General features: G+C 49.8%; 1 protein-coding gene across 4 annotated transcripts in view; it reads left to right on the top strand.

Moving 5' to 3' along the window:
• The first annotated feature begins 310 nt into the window (after positions 1-310).
• Positions 311-11,046, top strand: part of LOC127580266 (GTPase KRas) — a 54,167-nt gene continuing 43,431 nt past the window's right edge. The window contains exons 1-2 of one of the 4 annotated variants that reach the window (XM_052033427.1): positions 311-659; positions 9,429-9,549. The gene's annotated coding sequence lies outside the window, so the exon portion shown is untranslated. Of the gene's footprint in view, positions 660-1,232; positions 1,406-9,428; positions 9,550-11,046 lie in introns of those variants that run through there. The other 3 variants (XM_052033426.1, XM_052033424.1, XM_052033425.1) reach the window with 3 other exon arrangements.

Below are 11,046 nucleotides of genomic sequence, written 5' to 3'. Positions count from 1 at the left end.
TGGGGTGCTGGCAGCTACGAGCCCACCGGGACACCACCCCCACCCCCAAGCCTGCACCTTCCTCTCAGTTCCTCTCCCTTTTCAGACCCGGGTCTGCATTAAACAAGCCAGGCTGCAGGAAGAGCAGCTCAGCCGCGTTAGCCGGGAGATAACCCGGCGTTTAAACTCCACAGCGTGACGCCGCTTGCTGGTAAATTGCCTCGGCTTCCGACGTAAATGCATTTCTGAAACAGGTCGTCAGCACCGCCCCAGACAACCGACGTCAAGGGAGGGTCATGTGGACCCAATTTGTTTTCCTTCAAATAAATCTTTGGAGAGGCTGTGGGTTTTAGGGGCGGGACGTAGTGTTGGAGGATGGGTTCCGTGTGCTAACGCCTAGTCGGTGCAGTGGGGGGGGGGGGGAGCCGCGGCAATTACACGCGGATTTCCTGGTCAGTTTCACTGGGACCCGGCGAGCTGACCCACCCATCGCTCTGATACACTTCTCGCACCACCACCCCCACCCCTCCCCAAACCCACCCCTACCCCCGCCCCAGAGCTCGCTCCTTCCCACCTCCTCAATGTCCGTTGCCCCACCGCGACACGGAGGGACGGACCGAGCCGCGGCGGGTGGATCCGTGCCGGCAGCGACGGCGTTTTAGACGGCAGACAGCTGGCGGGTGAGAGCGCTTCTCCGGGGTTGGGGCGTGGGGCTGCTCGCTGGAGGACCGGCCGGGAGGGAGGGAGAAACTCACTAGGGGGGGAGGGAGAGAGACTGGGGTGGTGGGGGGGGGCAGTCGTCAGGGGTGAGGGACGGACACTGGGGCAGTGGGGGGGGGAAGAGGGGAGGGACACCGGGGGGGAAAGGGGGAGGGGCACTGGGGCAGTAGGGGGCCAGTGGGAGGGCGTAGGGGGGAGGGAGACTGGGGGGGCGTAGGGGGGAGGGATACGGGCAGTGGGGGGCAAGGGGGAGGGACACGGGCAATGGGAGGTGGGGGAAGGGGAGACGCTGGGGTAGAGGTGGGGGAAGGGGAGACGCTGGGGCAAGATGAGGGGTAGGAGGTCTCCGCTCTCAGGAGAAACGTGGTCCTTTTCGTGTGTCTTAAGTAGAGACGGAGAGCGTCCTGTGCCCGGGGTTGCGGTTACACTGACTGTGTGTCTCTCTCTCTCTCTCACACACACACACACACACTCACACACACAGGGTGGGGGCGGAGGAAAGACACGAACTAACGCCCCGTTGATTCACTACCGCTTGCCCTGCCATGCAGGCAGATGCGGTAGCGGCGCTCCCCTGGACTGGGGGAGTGCACGGCCGGGCAGCAGCGCAGCGAGCCCGGATTCCGCTGGAAGTTCAATCCCTTTTTGTGACTTAAGTTTGGGCCATTGTGTGTTGGGGAGAGGGAAGAGCCGGGCTTGGGGACAGGTGAGATGACATTTATGAACAGTCTTTGCTTGCTGCTGCACGTAGTTCTGCAAAACGGAAACGAAAGCGACGGTTGAAATGTAGCGAGGGCGAGCACCTCATTGCAGCGGTGGTGAGGTGGGACGGGGGGGGACTTTGAAGTTGGCCCACATCTTGTTTAAAAAAAAGTTTTAACTTCTGTAGGAAATACACGGCTCGCCTGCTACGGATCTATCATTTTTTTGAGGGGAGGAGGGTAGGGGGTTTAGTGTGAAACTATCCCCAACTGCTGCTGAAACTAATCAGCCTGCAGTAGTAGGACAGGGGTCGGTGAGAGGTGGCGACCGGTGGTTCCTTTCTCTCTCCCTCCCCCCCCCCCCCCCGCAGCACGTTGGCAGGGCTTGCAGAATTGCAGGCCTTGGGTTTGTCAACAGCAGGCTGATTTGCAATGGGTTGTCCCCGCCGTATAATGCACGGATTTCTCTTCAGCCGTAAACAAAATTGCAATGGGTCTGCCTCCCTCAGAGCGTAGAAGAATGGGGGTCATTGAAAGGCGCTGGATACTGAGATGTTTGCACTGGTGGGAGGAGTGTTGGATCAGGGGACAGAGTTGTCAGTTGAATTGGTTTATTATTGTCACATGCACCGAGGGACAGTGCAGAGCTTTTGTTTGCGTGCCATCCAGACAGATCATTCCATGCGTAACTGCATCGAGGTAGTACAAAAGGTAATTTAAAACTGCGGCGGGTAGGAATTTCTTACGGCGGAGGGCGGTGAATCTCTGGAATTCCCTGTCCCCGGAGGCTGGATCATCAGATGTATGTAGGGTGGAGGGAGATGGTGGGGGAGGTTTGAGGGGCCCATTGGCTCCTGTTTTCTTGTGTTGAGGACTAACAACTTTCATAAAACAGATTCCGATTTCAGCTTATTTCCACTGCCAAATTATCTTTAAGCATTGTCTATAAGGCCAGGTTCTGTTTTAAGTGGATACAATTAGGTTTTCAAAATGTCACCAGAGGGTTAATTTAAAATGTTCCTATTATTCGCAATGTAATTAAGATGGGTGTGTGAAACTTGTACTGCCATTTTAGAAGCAGAATTATCCAGCTGTTAGTCCTGTGCTGTCTGCAGAGTGGTTTGGGGTAAGTCTGAGGTCAAGCACTGGTTTGTACATCGGTGGCGTTGTTTGTGTGATGCACCTTGGTAACGGAATGAGCAATTGGAGAGGATGTGTCGAGAAGTGTGACACATAACTTTCAAGTCGAAAGGAGCTAGCGTAATCGATGTAGTGAGTAACAACGCCAATCATTTGTCTGGATTCTGATTGAGTGGGTGACCGGTTTGAGGCCTTGCCAGCCCAAAATGCCCCCTTTACCCCCACCCACCAGCTGACTTCTGTGTGTATTTTGGGGGGGGGGGGAGGGGGGAAGCCTGGTCTTTATTCATATTGTGAATTCAACACATTAGTGGCCCTACTAGGGTATTTAATATTCCCTGCAGGGTAAAGATAGCGATTATGGTGGCCGTTCTGATAGGCTGGTGAGCTATTACTGAGCAGGTGCTAAAGTATGCACAGAGTACCAAGTCCATCAGCTGGGCTCAGAGTTCAACTGTTCAGCACACTACCTGTTACTCCCCATTGTCAGAGTGTGGGTAAAGATAGCATTTAATGCCCCAGCTGGTGGTAGAGTTTGTTTTCATTTGATGCAGCGATCATCATATACGCTTTAGATTTGTGGTAGGTTTCGTAAAGATCCATGTAGCAAATGTCGTTTCAGCAGTCACCCAAGTGTACTGCTGTCTGAGCAGCTTGTTTGCGATGCTAGTTTAACGTGGATATCTTGTCTTTGGTACCTGTAGGGTCTTGGCACAGATATCTTGTCTTCAGTACTGTAATGTTTTGTGCAGCATTTACATTTGTTCTGGCTGAACATCTAAGAGCTGGCACTCTAGAACTTAGCACAAGATTGGGTTTGGAGCATGCCAGAGATAGTGTCTTTTAGGTGAGAGTTTAAAGTTTCTGTCCCCATGGTACTGTTCAAACAGAAACAAGACTCTTCCTGTTCCCCTGGCCAACGTGTATGCCTCAGCCTGTGTTACCAGTAACATTATTAGCATCTGTGTTTCTGTTTGAAGGACTTTCCGTGTATTAATTGACTGCCAGTTTCCTACGTTAGAACGTTATAAATGTGAGACACTGTACAGATGCAAGTTTTATTGCTTTTGAAATCGTACAGTATAGTGATCTGATTTAATGTGGCTTCATTTAAAGTTTAAGGCCCAACAGATTCAAATGGGGCAAGCTAATGACGTAGTGAAGTACAAAAGGCTTGCGTGATGTGGCTTGGTTGCAACTGTGCTTCTCGAAGATTGGATAACTGTTTTCTGTCAGTGTCTGTGGTAGTTTTGGAAAGGACAGGAATCGGAATACATATTTCACCAGAAAGGATGCTGTACAGTTGTAGAAAGCAGCCTTTAATATCAGCATTGTGGTAGACGAGCATCCTTTTGTGGTGAGAGTTGTGTTCTAATGAATCAGGAGACTTCACTGGGATAAAAATAGTGTTCTTGTCGTTTTTATAGCTCTGGAATGTTAAATTACTCAGCACTCAAAGTAGCTGTGGAAGGGGAAATTTGTGTAACTTTAAATGTGTGTGAATACTTTTAAATTGTACATGAAAAATGGGGGTTTAATGATTTCATGATCTTAAGTCAATATCATCAGAACAGCTTTTATTTAAAAATACAGCCTTCATCCTTTAGAGTTCACGTAGTCATGCTGAGCATCTTGACTCGTAAGGAATGTTTAGAGTGCTTCATATTGATGTAAATATTTATGTGAACACCATTTTGGGCTGACGGGGCTGAACTCGCGTCAACCTGTTAACATTTCAACCTGAAAAATAAGCTTTTATTCACTGCGATTGGCTGTTATTAAGAAGTCTGTGGATCCCTCCTCTAGAATGGGAGCTGTGGGGGACAGAGTCCCTGGGTATATCTAAGGCTGAGATAGATTTCTAAGGGAATTGAGGATTATTTGGAAGGGTGGGGGGAGAGAAGGACAGGAAACTGGACTTCAGGAATATTGGATCTGCCATGATCTTGCATACCAGTGCAGTTTCGAGGGGCTGAATGTCTTCTGTTCCTACTTATAAACCAGAAGCTGTTAGATCCCATCCAAAAAAAAGTCTGAATGTTCCTTTTTCATCGGTAGCGCACAGTTCTGAGGCAGAAGTCTTTGAATAGGTTCTGAGAATTGCACAGTACCATAATAACTTGTCTGCCCACCAAGGTAATTAAAATGCAGTGCTAGAATATGCTTGCTCTGGAGGAACTTGCTGGGGTGTGTCTGACTGTTTTGGGTAACCCTACCTTTTTCAGTAAAAGGGATGTGGGTATTGCAAGCAAAGTTGTCATTTATTGACGAGCGCCAGGTGACGTGAAGGTGGTGTGGGTTGCTCAAGCAGTTGCAGTGTGGTGCTGTGACTAGGATTTTAATCCAGTGATGAAGGGTTGCTGGTATATTTCCCAGTCGGATGGTGAGTAGGGTGCTTGGAGATGACTGTTTTTGTGACCATGGGGCTCCTGTACTGCGAGACAGTGGATGTTGTGGGTCCAAGTAGGTAGAAGCTGGTGATGCTCGTCTGTGTTAGTATGAGGTGGACAGCCATTGGACCCATCCAGGCAAATAGCAGGTAGTCCAACCTCCCCTGATGGGGGAGACTTTGGGAGTTGGCTTGTCAGCCAATTGCCGTGGAGTGTTCTACCCCTGAGCTGTAGTAAGCATGATATTCTTAGTCCAATGGAGTTTGGCTTCAGCCATCTATTTTGGAGATTGATTAGTCCAAGTGTTGTTTGAATATTCTTCCCTGTATACTTTGGAAGGTAATGGGAGGGGGAATCGTTGCACTGAGATTCCCAGTTATTTGGGTCCTTATTACCACATGACCCACTGGCCTTGCTTAAATTGATTTCTTCAGCCCCAGTGGAGGTCCTTTTGGTATTTGTGCAGGAAATGGGCAAGGATGTTCTGGTCTGAATTGAAGCAGTTTCCAAGGGAAATGTGGCAAATTCTGCAGTGATAGGTTTATTATCCATGTGATGGAAAACTAACAACAGAAGTAGCTGACAAGAAACAATTTATAGTATTGATTAAACTTGTAGCCCTTGGATACTGAGAACGCCACCATTACAAATCACGTAACCTCCTGACATAGAAATGAATTATTACATGACTCATTACATTCTCATTGCCCTGACCTTTCACCCTATGAGCATCTGCATCCAGCGTATCATCCTTCATTCCTGCCAGTTGCAATGAGATCCCACCACCGGTCACATCTTCCCCTTCCTACCTTCCTTCAGGTACCACTCCCTCCCGTGACTCCCAATCTACTCATCCCTCCCCACTCACTCCTCCCTGACCCCAGCACTTTCCCCTGCAGCTGTAGGAGGCATAACAAATGTCCTTGCATCCCCTCCCCTCACCACCATCCAGTGACCCAAACAGCCCTTCCAGGTGAGGCAAAGATTTACGTGCACCACCTCCAACCTCATCTACTGCGTTTGGTACTCCTGATGTGGCCTCTGTCAGTGAGACCAAGTGCAAACCAGGCAACTGATGTGCAGAGCTTCTGCACTCTGTTTATAATGGCCATCGTGAGCTCCCAGTTACGTGCCATTTCAACTCCCCATTCCCACACCGACCTGCCCATCTCTGGCCTTGTCCACTGCCAGGGTGAGGCCCAACACAAACGAGAGAAACAATACCTCGTGTTCCACCCGGGTGTTCTGCGACCCAATGGCATGAACATAGTTTTCCAATTCATGCAACCCTTGCCTCTTGTATTCCCCTCTCGCTCCTGCTGGTGCTCCCATTTGTCCCCTTTCCCACACTTTCTTCTCTCCCCCCCCCCCCCCCGCCCACTTTCCCCTCCTGATTCCACCCACTCACTACCCACATTTCACCCCACTGGATCTCCACCCCTCCCAAATCTGCCATACACCTCTCCCCTAATGGTTCCCCTTATCAGATTCCAGCACTGTAGCCTTTGAGTTCCTGCTCATCACCCTCCAGCCTGTCTCCAACTCCACCTCCTCCCCCCCCCCCCCCACCCCCCCCCCCCCCCCCCCAAAAATCTGGTGGCCACCTGCCAATCATTGTTCACCCCTCCTCAGTCTACCTATCACTTACCAGCCCCTGTCTCACCCCTGCCCTCTCCTCTTTATACTGGGCCACCTCCCCTCTCTACTCTCAGCCCTGATGCAGGGTCTCAACCCAAAATGTCAACAATTCCTTTCCTCCCACAGATGCTGCTCGACCCGCTGAGTTCCTCCAGCATTATCTTTTTTTTGTTGTTGCCCCAGATTCCAGTTTATCTTGTACCTTCACTTGGCCAAAATCCAGCACTCTTTCCTGAATGCCACTGGGAATCATCTTGTGCAATCTCTTGGCACTGAGGGTCACTTGCTTTCACTCTGCTTCTGAGGTGACAGGCTATTGTGGGAACCAGAGACTTGACAGATGGGGCAGGATGTTTGAGCCGGATAGAATGGCCTGCTGTTTACCAGGGCTTGTGTGTGCTCCCGATGCATGACCTTGATTCTCAAATGCCATCTTGAATGCTTCTGTTTGAATGGAGACCATAACTATTTGGAATATTGTGTTCAGTTTTGGTCACCCTGCTGTAAGAAAGACATCATGAAGCTGGAAAGGGTGCAGAGAAGATTTGAGGATGTTGCCAGGACTTGAGGGACTGGATTATAGAGAGGTTGAGCAGGCCAGGACTTTATTCATTGGAGCATAGGGGACTGAGGGGCAAGTGTATAAGATCATGAGGGGCATATATAGGGTGAATGCACTCGGTCTCTTCCCCAGGGTTGGGGAGTCAAGAACTAGCGAGCATGGGTTTAAGGCGAGAGATGTAATAGGAACCTGAGGGGCAACTTTTTCACCCAGGGGGTGGTCAGTACATGGAATGAGCTGCCAGAGGAAGTGGTTGAGGCCAGTGACATTTAAGCATTTGAAAGGTGATTGGACAGGTACGTGGATAGGAAATTTTGGAGGGATATAGACCAAACAGGACTAGCTCAGATGGGCATCCTGGTCAGTATGGACTGGTTGGGCCGAAGGGCCTGTTTCAATGCTGTGTGACTTGGTCATGGGCTGGAGATTCCCAGGAGTCAGTGGGGGTGCTGCATTTCGCTGAGGCTTTAAGCACATCCTTGAATCTTTCCTCCGTTCACTTACCGTGACAGAGTGTCTGTTTCAGGAGTCTGGTGTCAGAGGGCTTGTGAGATGTGGTCTGCCCAAAGTAGCTGACTGTGTGCAAGTTGTGCATCAAAAAAAGGAACGTTGGCCTGGGAGAAGACTCTGGAATTAGTTTTAGTCCTTCCAGTGAATTTGGACCATTTTGTGGAGACAGAAGTGGTGTCCCTTCAGTGCCTGGATATGCCAGTTGTCAGTAACGTGAGGGCAGGGATCTTTATTGATCGGTAGACCACAAGTTTTGTGCTGGGTCTGAAGTCTTGGTCTTCGAGTGCTCTTTCCCAACTGACCACAGGCTCTGTTATCACATTAAAGCCCGTGGTGAGTTTCATCATTGATGTCTGCCTCTGCTGAGAAGTGGCTCCTGAGAAACAGGAAGTGGTCCATCCTCGTGTGCCTCGTAGACAATGGGTTGGAGCTCCTCCAAGTTTACGCAAGTGTTGTCTGAACCCTGTAGATTGACCACTGACCACCTTGGTTGAACAGTTTCCCTTTGGTTCTGAAGATGAGCTCCACTCTTGTGAGAAGTCTGTTGAAAGACTAGTGCAATGTTGTGAGAAATATTGAGAAAGGTGGGTCGGTGACTCAACCTTGTTTGATATCAACCTTCACTGAGGCTGGCTGTCTTGTAGACCTGTTGTGTGGTATCTGAGCTTGCATGGTGTTGTGCAGCAAGGGCAAGATGGAGATGAGTTTCAGTGGGCAGGAAGGTGTTCTACAGTTTCTTCTGATTGATCAAATGGAAGGTACAGAGGGGTAGTATTGGCTGATGCTGCTCCCTGACACTTCAGTCCACTGACTGTAATAATCGGGAAAAGCTGCCTCGCCATCACTGCCTTTCTCCAGGGTTTGATCTGGCATTTGGGCACAATTGTTATTTGCCCAATCATTTCACCAGTTTTCATTCCTTATTCCCAAACCTCTCTGAACTTGACCCATTCTGCCCCTTTTGTCCTGTCTGTTCACTTTACTCCTCTAATACCTGATCTCCCCCTGTATCGTCCTTCCTCTCACTCGAGAGCTCACCCTGCAGAAGCCCCCTGGCTGTTTAACCAAGATATCTCCCCTTTACCTTGATCCATACACTTTTGGGGAAAATCCATATTTTAAGAAGAGAATTTCCTTTCCTGTTTGATATTCGTCAAGGACCACGACCCTCTTCTCCTGCCCTGTGTCCATTGTAACTAGGACCAGAGAGAGGCCCTTTAGCCCCTTGATCTATTAATTTAAATCATTGATCTGTGTTTAACTCCGTTCACTCTAGTCACATGACCCTTCCCCATCAGTCCCAAATAGTAACGTGCACAAAATGCTGGAGGAACTCAGCAGGTCAGGCAGCGTCTCTGGAGGGAAATAAATAGTTGGTGTTTTGGGCCGAGACCCTTCATCAGGACTGGAAAGGAAGAGGGCAGGTGGTGGGGGGGAGGGGGAGGAGCACAGGCTGGCAGGGGATGGGCGAGTCCAGATGAGAGGGGGAAGATAAGGGGGTAGGAATGAAAGGGAGTGATGTAAGAAGCTGAGAGGTGATGGGTAGAAGAGGCCAAGGGCTGAAGAACAAGGAATTGGGTAGGAGAGGGCAGTAGACCATGGAATAAAGGGAAGGAGGTGGGGAACAGGAGGGAGGTAGTGGGCAGGTCATGAGAGTGGAGGAGGGGAATGCTCCTTCCTCCCCCCACCCCCCCCCCCCCCCCCTTTATTCTGGCTTCTGCCCTCTTCCTTTCCAGATCTGATGAAGGGTCTCGATCTGAAACATGGACCGTTCATTTCTCTCCATAGATGCTGCCTGACCTGCTGAGTTCCTCCAGCATTTTGTGTGTGTTGCTCCAGATTCCAGCATCCGCAGAACCTCTTGAGTCTCAAGCTGTGATGTTTTAAGCCTCAACAGCATTTAAGGGAGGCAAGTTCCCCCATTTCTCATTTCTTTTCCTTTTTCCTTTTCTTTGGAGCAGACTCGATGGGCCGAATGGCCTACTTCTGCTCCCTTGTCTTGTGAAGTTCTATCTCCTCGCACTGCCATCCTGAATGCTGACCACTAATTTTAAAGTGACGTTCCATTGTTAAATCTGAGTCTGGACAATTTTTTTGCTTTGTGCAGTGTGAACTAACCTCTTTATAAGAAGACAGTAGGAATGTTGCTTTTAAAGTGCTTTAGCTTCCTGCTCTTAATTGATTTGGCCGGATGCCTATTTTTAACCTGGCCTAAATGAAAGGTCCCACCCATTACTTGGCACCATTGCCTAGTAGGGGCTGTCTGAGAAATGCTGGCTGTTGGCACTCGTTTGTAACTGGGCTGGGTGATCTATGCCGGCCCCTGTCATTTTAAAATAGTCATCTGTGCGTTAAGTCCTCTTGTCCCTCCTTACCTCTCCAACTCGTCAACAGTGATCTGTGCTCCTCCCTCGCCCTCTGTTATTGGCAGTTATACCAGCAGCTGCCAGGGCCCTGACCTATGGAACTCCTTCCAAAAAACCTGCAGCCTCATCGCCTTTCCTCTGCTGGCCATCCTCCCTGACGTCCGCTTGTGCGGCTTGGCGTCAAATGCTGTTTGGCGCTTTTGTGGAGTGCTTTGTTAGAGGTGCTGTATAAATGGTGGTAGTAGTCTTCCAGACGTTTTGCCTACAGCACTGCAACAGGCCCTTCAGCCCATCATGTTCCTGCCACCCATTTACACCAATCCTACACTGGTCCCATTTTATTCTCTCCACATTCCCATCAACTCCCCTCAGATTTGACTGCTGACCCACTAGGGGTAACTTGCAGCGGCCAACTAACCTACCAACCTGCAGGTCTTTGGGATGTGGGAGGCACAGTAGTGTAGCCGTTAGCATAATGCTATTACAGCGCCAAAGTTTTACATAGCTGCAATAGGACTTCCTTACTTATACTCCATACCCCAATGCAGGCAAGCATGCTGTATACTGTTGCTACCCCCCTATCTACTTGCGTGGCCACTTTCAGGGAGCTGTGGACTTGCAAATTTGCATTTTAAAAATATTTTGAAAGGTTAAATTTATCTAGTGTGAACCTGTTTAGCAGTGTGTTCCTATCAGTGCTCTCTGAAAAGATCAAGCAAGCTGCTACTAAATGGACTCCATGGGAGTGGCATGGTGGCATAGCAGATAAAGCTGCTGCCCCACAGCTCCGGGGCTCTGGGTTTGATCCTTGCCTCGGGTGCTGTCTACGTGGAGTTTGCATGTTCTCCAAAGCCAGATGGGTTTTTTGGGGGCTCTGGTTTCCTCCTGGAGGCTAATTGGCTGCTGTGGATTATCCCTTGGGGTAGGTAAGCAGCAAATGAATCAAAGGGGAGTTGGTAGGTGAGAGAGAAGTTGCAAGGCTGCTTGGAAAATGAGGGAATGGGGTTGATGTGATTGTTAGGCGCCAGCGTGGCCAAATG

The sequence above is a fragment of the Pristis pectinata genome, chromosome 19 (genome assembly GCF_009764475.1).
Source record: "Pristis pectinata isolate sPriPec2 chromosome 19, sPriPec2.1.pri, whole genome shotgun sequence".
NCBI lineage: Eukaryota > Metazoa > Chordata > Chondrichthyes > Rhinopristiformes > Pristidae > Pristis > Pristis pectinata.
Note: the sequence above shows the minus strand (reverse complement) of the source record. Positions and strands in the feature narration are given on the sequence as shown.